At 39.7% G+C, this 13295-nt stretch overlaps 1 protein-coding gene across 1 annotated transcript in view; it reads right to left on the reverse strand.

The window, feature by feature from the left end:
• The window catches only part of RALGAPA2 (Ral GTPase activating protein catalytic subunit alpha 2), a 415476-nt gene that overhangs the window by 103301 nt on the left and 298880 nt on the right, over positions 1–13295 (reverse strand). The window lies entirely within an intron of this gene.

Consider the following 13295-nt stretch of genomic DNA (forward strand, 5'->3'; position numbering starts at 1 on the left):
ATCACAAAGTAGATACGTTGAACTTAACAAGACACAGGTCAAGAACTTTCAAATTACGTGAAACAGGATTGCTCCATTCTGCTTCTGCACTCTGAACTCTTCACCAGATTATTTCCCCCCTCCCCCCCCACCACCCCGGGTTGTCATTTGCAGAAATGGCATCACTCTTTTTGAGTACCACATAATGTGCAAAATATAGCATCTCACTATATAGCTTTAGCCTTGTACATTACTCAATACTGGAATGGACAATGTTCCTACCTTGAGCCTGACGTGTATTTTTAAAAAAAGTCATTAGCTTTATTTTTTAAATACCACTTTAATTTTCTTTCATAAGACATTTATCAGATATTCACCCACTTTGTCAGATTTATTTATCCTTTAACAGTGGAAGTATTAACCACTGGCGGTCTTCACCTTCAATGCTAGATAATGTTACATTCATTGTGCTTCAAATTGTCTCGCTTTCTCGTGGGAAAATAAAAGCCCAGGCAAAAGCCTTTGGTACTTTTCACATGTTAGTCCTGCAACACAATTTTAATATAAAAATGTTACTGGAGTTGAACAACTGATGTGGGCAAAGAGTGATCAATAAGGGTGATGTTCATGTAGCTAGCCTGGAAAGAACTATGATTTTAATCCATTGTTAAATCTATTTTAATACCTAGCTACTATTTCTTTCTTATAGTATGCGATGGCTTCTTCATAAACAAGTTGGAAATTTTTCACATTGCATACTGTCTTAGTGGTTCTTTATTATAACCCCTGATTTCAAGTCTTTTGTACAATAATACATTGTTACCTGTTCCAGCACAAAATTATTTGAAACCAGCATGCAGTGTGTATATGCAACCATGGCGATCAATGATAAATGCAACTTCTTTCATCTGGCTTTCTAACTCATAACTACTGTATATTATCTAAAGAGGGACAACCATAATCTACATCACAGCCATCATATAACTGCCCTTCTTCAGCTAAATCACCCACATTAATGTATTTCAGTCCTGATCTGGATGTAAGCTCTTTGTTTAAAGTGTCCCCCTGCCCCTGCCCCAAGCTCTGGTGTACCTGGCCAAATGCCCTGGCTAGTGAGCAAGATCTGTATATTAAATTTTAAATGAGATGACTAAATGCCTGTGGACCCATTTGTACCATATGGATAATTGTTATGCATTAAATTATGTACTCCCAAAATATGTTGGCACCCTATCCTCCAAATCAGTTGGATATAATTTAATGTAATCTAATACAATTACTTTATATCTAATGCACTATAATGAAAGCATCATCCACAAGGCAATCTAATGTAATGTAATCCATCCATCAGTTGAAGTTGTTAGTGTAGGGTGGACCCTCAACCTAATCACTTCTGAGTTGTGCCATCAAGCTGGTTCTGCCTCAAAGCGGCTCGATTAAAAACAGAGCAAACACTATGCTGTCCTGTACCGTCCTCACAGCTGGTCTTATGTTTAAGCCCATCTATTCAGGCACCATGTCAATCTATCTTGTTGGAGGTCTTCCTTTTTTCCACTGTCCTTCTAGTCTACCAAGCATGATGTCTTTCTTCAGGGACTGGAGACTGGTTTCTGATAACATGTGAGATGAAATCTCCCCAGTCTTCCTTCTAAGGGATAATCTTTGTTTTTGGTTTATCCCCAACAGTTTTATTGTCATATAATTCACATATCATACAATTTAATAGTTTAGTCATATCAACAAGAGTTGTACAATCACCACCACAGTCAATTTCAGAACATTTTCTTCTTTCTTATAAGCCATCATTATTAGCTCCCCATTTCCCACCTTCCCCTGCCACATCCCTAAGGAAGAATCAATCCAGTTACTGTCTCTAAAGGTTTATCGATCTTGGATTTCATATACAGAAAAACATTAAAACAAAACAAAATGTAAAAACTATCATGAATAACAAAGTAAAACAGATAAGACCTCAATTGAAAAGAAAGCAAGAAATATTAAGAATGAGAACACATTTGACCATTTAAATTAGACAAGTTTCACTACTTAAATTTATTCTCATTTTTAATATTTCATAAGGGAGATCAAATGATAGGCGACTAAGTTTAAGCCTAACTGCGTCTTTGACAATCCACTTCCCATTGCACTCTGCACATTAGCAAGGCTATTTACACCCTTGATCCGTGTCAGAGAGGGTTCGCTAGGGGCTTAGTCCACATGTAATTCCCCCTCACTTAAAAGATCCCCTCCCCAGAAAAAAAACAAAAAACAAAACTAAACTAAAACATCTTTAAAATGGATCGACAGGGAGATCAAATGATAAGACATTACAGTTTGAGCTCATTCTGTTTGTCATAATTGGCTTAAAGATGCTCTCTGACTGGTAACAAGGCTGTTCACATGCCTCAACGCATTGGAGGGGATTCACTGGAGGAACAATCCGTGGGTGGACCCTGCAAATGGAGTTTGGGCTTCCCCTGTCATCCATAGCTTTCTGCAAACCAGGTGTTCACAATTTAAGATCTGATGCCATTCACTCCCTTAGATTTAGATGATATTATTTACAATCCTTGGATCACACAGGCTGGTATGCTTCTTCCATGTGGATGTAGTGGACTACTCACTTCGATGGCTGCTTATTTGAAGAAAGCCTTTAAGACCCTCAGACTCTATCTATTCCTTCTGATAGCAGGGAACCATCTAGTTTCTTCACCACATGTTGCTACAACACCCTGATCTTCAGTGACATCTTCATGAAGTCAAGCATCAAGCAGGACCATGAGAACTAGTTGTTCTTTGACTGGGGCCACAATTAAGTGCAAGCCCAAAATCCATTCACGAAGCTATGGTTTATACATGTTTTGGGTTCACCATAGACAATTATTGTCATTTTATGTCAGAGCACATTATCAATCAACCCCTGGGGCATCACTGCCGTCAAATCAAGGCTGAAGTATAGGAACCTTAAAGGGTGGGTAAACCTCCTGTAAGCCTCTAGGGAACATTCCTGCTATACTTCTTCCAGGAAAGAAGTATTCTTTTGGAAATCCATGGCACTTTCAGTATTCTTTGACAGCATCCTCATTCAAATGCACTGATTCTTTTTTGGTCTTCCTTATTCAATGTTCACCTGTCACATGCATATGATGTGATTGAAAATAACATGGCTTGGGTCAGGCACAACTTAGTGTTCAAAGTAACTAACACCCTTGCTTTTCATTACTTGAAAAGATCTTGCGCTACAGCATTAACCAATACAATGTGTTATTTGATCTCTTGACTGCTGCTTCCTCGAGTCTTGATTGTAGAGCCAATGAAACTTGAAACATTTCTCTGTTTGTCATGATACATATAAGGGAGAAAACTATTGAATCTGATGATGTAGATAAACAAATCAAATCTACATGAATGGAGACTAAAAAGATTGCTGCTATTAAAAGGTGAAACAGGCAAAGATAGGATTCCTCCTAGAGCCACACCCCATATTCATACTGCTAGCCCCCAGAACTACAAGAAAATGACATCTTGTTCTTCAGTCATCCACGTGTAATATGTCTGTTTCAGCAGTACTAGGAAACTAAGTCAGTGATCCACAAAATGTTCATGTCCGTTTGGACTTCCTTTAAAAATTTTTCCTATCATAATTTCATTAATGCTATTCTTTAATATGGAAATCCTAAGCTTCATGAGGTCAAGTAGTTGGTCTGCATTATAAGTCTTGTATTATTTAAATGAATGTTTATTCAAAGTCTACCAAGTGGAGACCCAGAGTAAACATACTCAGACATGCCCAGCTGCTAGCTCAAATACTAGAGATTTGCATCCACTTAGAGGATCATCAGAAGAAGGGTCTGGATAGCTACATGTGAAAAATAACCAGTCATTTAAAAATCTATGGGGCATGGTTTGCTTGACACAGGGTCACCATATGGTTTGATTAATCATGTGACAACACTATTATATTCATTAGTGAATAGTACAAAAATCCCTGCCTTCATTCATTGAGCTTAAAAGTTACTGGGGGTCTTAGAGAATAAACAATATAAACAAATAAAACATGCTATGTTACATAGTACATATACATAAGAGGAAAAATAAAGCAGAGAGAAGTAATAAATGTTAGAAGTGGAAGCTTCTCTCTCTATCTATATATCTACCATCTATCTATCTATCATCTATCTATCTTTCTATCTATCTATCATCTATCTATCTATCTATCTATCTATCATCTATCTATCTATCTATCATCTATCTATCTATCTATCTATCTATCTATCATCTATCTAGCTGTCTATCTATCATCTATCTTTCTTTCTATCTATCTATCTGTCTATCTATCTATAATCTATCTATCTATCTGTCTGCCTATCTATCTATCATCTATCTATCTATCATCTATCTATTTATCAATCATCTATCATCTATCTATCTATCTATCTATCTATCTATCTATCATCTATCTAGCTGTCTATCTATCATCTATCTTTCTTTCTATCTTTCTATCTATCTATCTGTCTATCTATCTATAATCTATCTATCTATCTATCTGTCTGCCTATCTATCTATCATCTATCTATCTATCATCTATCTATTTATCAATCATCTATCATCTATCTATCTATCTATCTATCTATCTATCTATCTATCTATCTATCTATGTAACTTAATCTGGAGGCTGATCAGTCATTTTATATTCAGCTGTGGTGAATGTGAATACTGCACACTTGCGATAGTAACAGGTATGTAAAAAACAACAGAGAATGGTAAATCATAGGAAACTTTAATGAACTGTATTGACTCTATCATCTTTTGTATTCTGAAAGCATTGTTATATATTATTTTCATTAGCAAACCATCCCATGACAATGTATCATGCAGAGAAGAACATTAAGAAAAGAAAATATAGTCAGGCTTTTTACAGTATGGTTTTACCTCAATAATTACAGTAGGAATTGAGAAAATGAAATGTGTTATTTGTTGTGAAGTTCTATCAGCCAAATCAATGAAACTGAACAAACTAAAATGCCATTTTGATAGCAAGTATCCAAGTTTTGCCAGTAAGGATACCAACTATTTTAAAAGCAAAGCTGATGTACTTAAGAAAGGCAGGCTTGACACTGGTGGCCAGTACCACAAACAAAACCTAACAGCCATTGAAGCTTCATATTTGGTGGCACTCAGAATCGCCAGAGCTATGAAACCTCAGACCATTGCTGAGGATTTACTGTTGCCAGTGGCCAGACTTATGATTGGAGTTGAATTTGTTATGAAATTGAGTGCAATTCCTTATCTAATGACACTATTTGCAGAAGAATAGATGACATGTCTGCTGATATTCTTGATCAGCAATCCAGGAAATTAAATCTTCTCCACTTCCAATATTTAGCATCCAGCATGATGAATCTACAGACATTGTAAACTGTTCACAGCGACTAGTTTACATGGTATATTAATGATGGCAACTTTAAAGATGAATTCCTTTTTAGCAAACCTCTTGCAACGACACTACTGCATGTGATGTATTTGACACAGTTGGTTCATTTTTGAAAGAGCATAAGATCTCTTGGGAAAAGAGACAAATTGATGTCTCTGAATGCTTTATGAGATCAGCTAAAAACAGCATAGTTAATTTTCCCTTCTTTTTATCTTCTAGATTCCACATTCAGGGTCTCTACCCAGTGGGAATCAGGGTATTAGTCAAAGTATTGCTCTATGACATGTTCATATTACTTTTGGATACCATTTCTCTTTGGAGTCTCTCCTCCCTCATTTTTTCAACGGAGAGATTATAATTCCTGAAGCGTAACAGGGAATTCTAAAGGAGAGAAATTGGCAGTGGAGCTCTAAATGCAACAAGATACAGATTTTAGATTGGGCACAACAAATTGTGAAGTCTAGGAGCAGTAGTTACAGGTTGTAGTTCTGGGGATTCTTTTTTTGGCAAGGACATAAAACAAACTACAAAGTTGCCACCTAACCTCAGGGAAGCTGAGTTTTTTTCAGAACCACAGAGAGGAAAGCCTTGCTCTAGAGTTGGCACCCTACATTTGGATTTCTACCTTCCTAAACTGTCGGAGAACACATTCGTGTTTATTAGGGCTATCTACTTGTGGTATAAACAAAAAAGGGAAAAATGGGCTCAGCATACCTTAAACTGGAAAAAAACAAGAAAAAACTCAAGGCTCGAGTTACAATACTGAAAGATTCGATGGGCAAAACATTGAAGGATGCAGGAAGCATCAAGAGAAGATGGAAAGAATACACAGAGTCACTGCACCAAAAAGAACTAGTCAAAATTCAGCAATTTCAGGAGGTATTGTATGAGCAATGGCAATGGTACTGAAGAAAGATGTTCAGGCTACACTAAAAGCACCAGCCAAAAGCAAGGCCCTAGCCATTGACGGATCCCAACGGAAAGGTTTCAGTAAGCGAATGAAGCACTGCGGATACTCGCTCATCCGTGCCAGGAAATTTGGAAAGGAGCTACTGGCCAACTCTCTGGAAGACTGTATATATGTACACAATCTTCCAAAGATAGGTAACCCAATAGAATGCTGAAATTATAGCACAGTGTCATTGAGGTCACAGCAAGTCAAATTATTCTGAAGATCAGCCAACAATGGTTGCAGAGGTTCAAGATGGGTTCAGAAGAGGACCTTGCACAAGAGATATCATTGCTGATGTCTGATGGATCTTGGCTGAAAGCAGAGAATACCAGAAAGATGTTTGCTTGAGTTTTATTACTATACCAAGGAACTCAACTGTGTGGACCATAACAAACTACGGAGAGCCTTAAGAAGAATGAGAGTTCCAGAACACCTCATGGGACACACGCAGAAGTTGTCCATGGATCAAGAGGCAGTTTTGTGAATGGAACAAATACAGCACAGTTTTAAACCAGGAAAGGTGCGCATCAGGGTTATATCTCCTTACCATACTTATTCAATCTGTATGCTGAAAAATCATCCGATAAACTGGATTATATGAAGAAGAATGTGGAATCACGTTTGGAGGAAGGGTTAATAAAAACCTGAAATATGCCTGGATGCTTCCTCCCCCCAACTACCATGATCCGAATTCTACCTTGCAGGGCTGGATAGGGCAGAGGTTGTACACTGGTGCATTTGGGGGCTGGAGGCACAGGGAATCCAGGGTGGATGATACCTTCAGGACCAGGGGTGTGAGGGGCGATGCTGGGAGAGTGGAGGGTGAGTGGGTTGGAAAGGGGGAACTGATGACAAGGATCCACATGTGACCTCCTCCCTGGGAGATGAACAGCAGAGAAGGGGAGGAAAGGGAGACTCTGGATAGGGCAAGATATGACAAAATAACAATGTATAAATTACCAAGGGCACATGAGGGAGGGGGGAGCAGGGAGGGAGGGGGAAAAAAAAGAGGACCTGATGCAAAGGGCTTAAGTGGAGAGCAAATGCTTTGAGAATGATTGGGGCAGGGAATATGCAGATGTGCTTTACACAATTGATGTATGTATATGTATGGATTGTGATAAGAGTTGTATGAGCCCCTAATCAAATGTAAAAAAAGAAAAGAGGAGAAAAAAAGAAAATGATTAGGGCAAAGAATGTGCAGATGTGCTTTACACAATTGATGTATGTATATGTATGGATTGTGATAAGAGTTGTATGAGCGCCTAATAAAATGTTAAAAAAAACCTGAGATATGCAGATAACATAACTTTATTTACTTTGAGGAGCTCCTGAAGCACTTGTGGCTGAAGATCAAGGATTGCAGCCTTCAGTAGGGATAACAGCTCAATGTCGAGAAGATGAAAACACAGTTGGAGCAATAGGTAGCATCATGATAAATGGAGAAAAGATTGAAGTTGTCAAGGATTTTTGTCTTCCCCGGATTCACAATCAATGTTCATAGAAGCAGCAGTTAAGAGGTCAAAGAAAACATTGCATTGGGTAAATTAGCAGCACAAGACCTCTTTAGGTGCTGAAAAGCCAGGATGTCACTTTGAGCACTAAAGTGCGCCCAGGATGTCACTTTGAGCACTAAAGTGCGCCTGACCCAAGCCATGGAGATAGAATGGGCTCAGGCAAAGGAACATCGGTGAGGATGGTGCAGAACTGGGCAGTGTTTTGTTCATAAGGTCACTATGGGTCAGAAATGACTTAATGGCACCTAACAACAACTTGTTGCAAACTCATTGCCAAAAAAATTCATGATTAAGAGGCTTATTAAGGAATATTCACAAATCGTAATGCCAGTGAGAAATGCTCTGGTTAGTTGTTCACCAGGATGTGCTACAACGGTTCAGATCTGTTAACAGCTGCTCATAGGAACATACTACTCTGCTGTCACCCTCAACACAAAGGCATTCAGCTCAAGCTCCCTGGTTCAGCAAACCGAGCTCCATTAAAGCAAGTACCCAGAGGCACCCCACCCTCAACCAGATGGCACTCAGCTTCACTTAAAAAAAATATCAAGTCCAATTTCCCCAATTAAGTATCCAGAGGTACCTACTCTACAAGCCAGTCTCCTACACAAATTCCATCTCTTCCATGCTTTGGCTCCTGCTCTGCTTCTGCTATTGCTCTTCTGATGGTGTAGTTGTTATCTGGATTAGGGCCTAACAGATGTACTCCACTCTTCCTGGCTCTTGCTGGTAAAACTTCCTTCTCTTGCTTCTCAGAGGGCTCATTTCACACACAGCAGGATGGCACTCCAGAAAATCCTGTTTCTTCCTCACACCTTCTTACTATAAACTGGTCAGCAACCTGTGGCTCGGTAGATACATGTGGCTCCGAAGTAAAACTTAAACATTTACAAGGATATTCAGATAATGGTGATTTCATTTGTTTGTAAAAATATATTTATGGCTCTTGAATAATTTTTAAATTGTTGTGACAGGATTAGCTTTTCCATCTTAAACGTTTCCAGACTCAAGAAAACACATTGTTCTTGTACCCATCAGTGAAGTAATGGATGAAGAAACCATAGTGCAAACATACAATAGACAGTTATAACAACAATCTACAAGTGGCCACATAGACAAGAAGGTTAAACAAGTGTGGGAAGGAGAACGGGAATATACCCACCAATAAATATAGGTTTAGTAGAGACTATTTCTAGATATGTATTTTCTTATGCTGCAAACATATTCATGAACATAGTAGGACATGCACGGGGTAAAGCTATGAAAACTTCTCAGTCATAACTAAATACCTCGAAGAAGTGAGTCACTGGGCTGGGGGGCTCAGATAGCAAGGGTACATCAAGGTCAACTGGCACAAAGTGGTTCACAATGAAAATCTTCTCTATCCTATGTTGCTGACTAGTAAATTAGTCAAAGTCAGTGAGCCACCCTCTAAAATGCAATTATTGGTCTCTCTCCATCTAGAGCCAAGAAGAGGGGTGGGGGTGGGGGGGGGAATCAAAAGACACAATGATACAATTAGTCCAGAGAAGGAACTATACAAACTTCAGCTTCCACAACCGTGAGGCCAGAATTAGACAGTGCCAAAATACCACAATCAACTGCTCTGAAAGGGAGAACATTAGAAGATCATGGATATAATTAAAGAAAAGTGTAGAAAAAAATTAAAAAGGCTAGGTTCACTAGTCAGAAAGAGACTGGTGGACTTTGAGACTGGTTCTTGGTTACTCTTCCGGTCTGGAAATGAATTCACCTGTATAGCTCAATTTGGATCCAAGCAATCGACAGGTCTATCAGTGAACAATACAGAATAACCAACCATTCATGTTCCAAGGGGCAATATTCCCAAGGACAAAGTTCAGAAGGTTGGAAAGGTTGGGAAAGAAAGATGAAAGGAAACCCAGAGTAAAAGTGAGGTGAGTGATGCTACATTGTGGGGACTGTAATCAAGGATATTAAAAGAATACATACATTGTTGAATGGAGAACTGATTTGCTCTGTAAATCTAGACCCAATTTATAATAAAAAGTTTTTTAAAAGCATAAGATAATTTTGGCAAACACTGAGTTATCAAGATACTTGAAGTTTTGCTTGGAAAGTCTAAAAATATAAAAACTCTTTCTAGATCAAAAGACATGGTAATTTCATTTGTTTAATAATTATTCATTTTATTCCTTGATCAAAGTCCTATTAGGAACTAGAGAGGGGCAGGCATACAGAGGAGCAAGTCAGAATGCTTACCCACGGGTTTCGAGGGAGAGAAAAAACATGTATTATAGAAGACAAAAAGGAAAAAGAAAACACAAAAATGTTAAGGTGGGTGCAGATAAAATGCTTGGCAACCTCAGAAGTCTAGCACATGGCAGCCACAGAAAGCCTTGTGCTTGTTGTGATCAAGGTCAGTGGGTGTCGGCAGAGACTGGTAGCGGTAGAAAAGGAGCAATCCAGGTAAATGTGATTACTGGGAGATAGGGGTGAGGTATGACTGGTAGTCTTTCGGCTGGGATAGTGTTCTCCAAAATGGATTTCATGAGATAGTAATTTAATAATTTTTGGTGTTCTACACCTGCCTAAAGTTAATGATGAACACATAAGAGAAAAATAAAGGGAACGATTGTAGGCAGAAAAAGGAAAGAGGATGCACACGGTTTCTAAGAGAACTCTTTCCACAAAGTAGGGAAGCTGTTGCTGGATCACTAAAGAAAGCAAGGCACATGGAGAAGCTTGGAGTGCAGACTGGAGAAAAATAGAAAGTTCTAGAATAAGTATCTTAGAAAATTCCTGGAGCAACAATATCACTGGTGCCTGAAGAAGAGTCTTGGGAACCCAGCTCATGTTAGACTCAATGCCAGCAGAAATAATCAGTTCATTTTCATGCATTCCTTTTTCATGTCTGCACTGATTAAAGCTCAAAACCACCCCCAGAGCGGCTCAGTTACGGCGACTGTAAAGTCAGAAGTGCCCCATAAATCAGACATCAGGACTGTCATCAAGACAAGCGACATGCAAGACCTTGGAGCCTCACCTTATGGAGGAGATTTCCCATCGCCGACAAAAGATGTACAGTACCACTTCAAGAGAGAAGGAACAGTCTCTTACACCAGGGGGCCAATGCACAAATGCTACATAGAAGCTGAGAAAAACAGAACTTGTTGGGACATTTCATTAAAACTACAAAGTTTCCTCATTTCGGAGAAGGTGCTCTAAGTGGCCGGAACACAAATGGTTACAATGCAGAAAAAGAGAATCAAAGTGTCAGACTGGAAACAATGAAGCTCCTGGAAGCAGCGTTTCCTGAAAGATGAGAAACAGTTTCCATTTTGAGAGGCTGCGGGAACAATTAAAGTCCCTCCATGAGTATCTTTTAAACAGGGGCCTTCATTGGACCTGTGCTTCACTTTGCCACTTTTGGGTTCTACAATTCTTATCAGCTTGAGATGAAAACTTATATAATTGACATATTTGTATTCATTAAATGGTTATATTTAGAAAATATGATAAATGAATCATTGGGGTAAAACACATAAATAATACAAAACTGAATTTTTGATGGTGGCTCTATTGTGGTGGCTATTGTTATTAAGTCACATTAACACTGGGCCAGGTTCTGGCCTGGTGCTCAGTACGTATTATCTAATTCTCACAACTCCACGCAAGCAGCACGTTCACTCCAGTGTTACAGATAAATAAAGGCAGGAGAAGTGAACTGCTTTTCGGAAGTCCATCCAGGTCAGTACTTGGGTCCCAAGCCCTCCTCATGGTCCTTGAGGTCATGTGACCTGACCGCAAGGTGAGGTCATGTGACGTGCCACTTCTTTTTGTCTCGACTTCTCTACCTCTCCTATGTTCCCTGAATGACCACAGTGACATCTTTCTGTCCCAGATCCAAACCCATGATGCTCACGCTGTCCCCACTCTACTCTTGTTACCTTCTCTGCATCCCAACTGTAAGGTTGGCTCCCCTGCTCCATTTGAACAAAGATCAACTGGAGGCTTCTCTGCCCCCCTTTCTGCCCTATGTATCACCTACCTTCTTTCTTTCTAACACCGATCTCTACCTCCAGGTTTCTAGTTCAACCATTTACTAGTTTAATGATTATCTCTTTTAATATATTCAGATTCTAGGAGGGCAAGGCCCCATCCCTTGACACAATACATGCAAGATAGACACTGCTCTGCCTGGAATATGGGACCAGCTCTGATGGGTCCAGTGATGGGTCATCTGCAAATCTGCTGTCCTCTCCACATTTCTAGAGTGAGGTCTGCTGGGACCTTCTATCTTTTGTTTCATGGCCATGCCTAGAACCAAACCACATTCACTGCCATCAAGTCATTTCTGACTCATAGTAACCACCGCCAACTCCCCGCCCCTGTGGTTTTCTGAGACTGTAACTGTTGTCAAGAGTAGAAAGTCCAGTCTTTGTTGGAGCTGCTGGTGGTTTTGAACTGCCCACCATTTGGATCGTAGCCCAACTCATACAACTATAAAGGCCAGGGTGAAATGGTAATGGCGAGTGCCACAGCTCTTCCTCTATTTGGTGAACTTGAGAAAGGGGTTCTATTTAAAAATGAAGAATTGAAAACTGGACAAATAAGGCAAACGTATGCTGAGGTTAGTACCTATGTTGCTGTTGTTGTTACGTGCTGGTGAGTTGGTCCTGACTCAGAGTAATGCTACGTACAACAGAATGAAGCACTGCTAGTCCTACGTTAGCTATCTTCACATTTATGTGAGTCCATTGTTGCAGCCAATGTGTTTGTCAATCCATTTTGTCCACAGTACTTTCAGGGTTGTTTTTTTTTGGCAGCATAATTCAAATACACCAATTTTTCTTCAGTTTTTCTTAGTCAGTGTCCAACCTTCACATGTATATGAGGCAGTTGAAGATATTATATCTTTGGGTCAGGCTCACCTTAGTCCTTGTGTTAGTCTGGGTAGCCTAGAGAAACAAATCCAGACCCACTCATGTGTATAAGTCAGAGCTTTATATTATAGAGTAGTCGTATATTAGGAAACATCCCAGCCTAGTCAAGATCAAGTCCAGAGTCTGATAGAAGCTCACGTGTGCGATACAAGCGTATACATTCCTTTTCAGACTCACGTAACACATGCAATGGCACTGAATGCAGAAGATCACAAGCCAGTGGGTGGAAAGTCTTGTGGATCCAGTGCCGGTGGAGGCATCTCAGTGCCGGCGTGGGTCTTCACATTGCTCCTCCAGTTCCAGGGCTCTGGCTCCATCAGTGTGTCTCCATGTATCTTGTCAATAGGAATGTGAAGCAGATAGCGTGTGTGTCCCACCTCCAGGGAGGAAGAATCCTGGGAATGCCATGGCCACACATAGGCACCATTGGCTATGACCTGATTGACAGGCTAGACTCCACCCCTTCACTAAAATTGACAGATTATGTA

The sequence above is a fragment of the Tenrec ecaudatus genome, chromosome 12, assembly GCF_050624435.1.
Source record: "Tenrec ecaudatus isolate mTenEca1 chromosome 12, mTenEca1.hap1, whole genome shotgun sequence".
Lineage (NCBI taxonomy): Eukaryota > Metazoa > Chordata > Mammalia > Afrosoricida > Tenrecidae > Tenrec > Tenrec ecaudatus.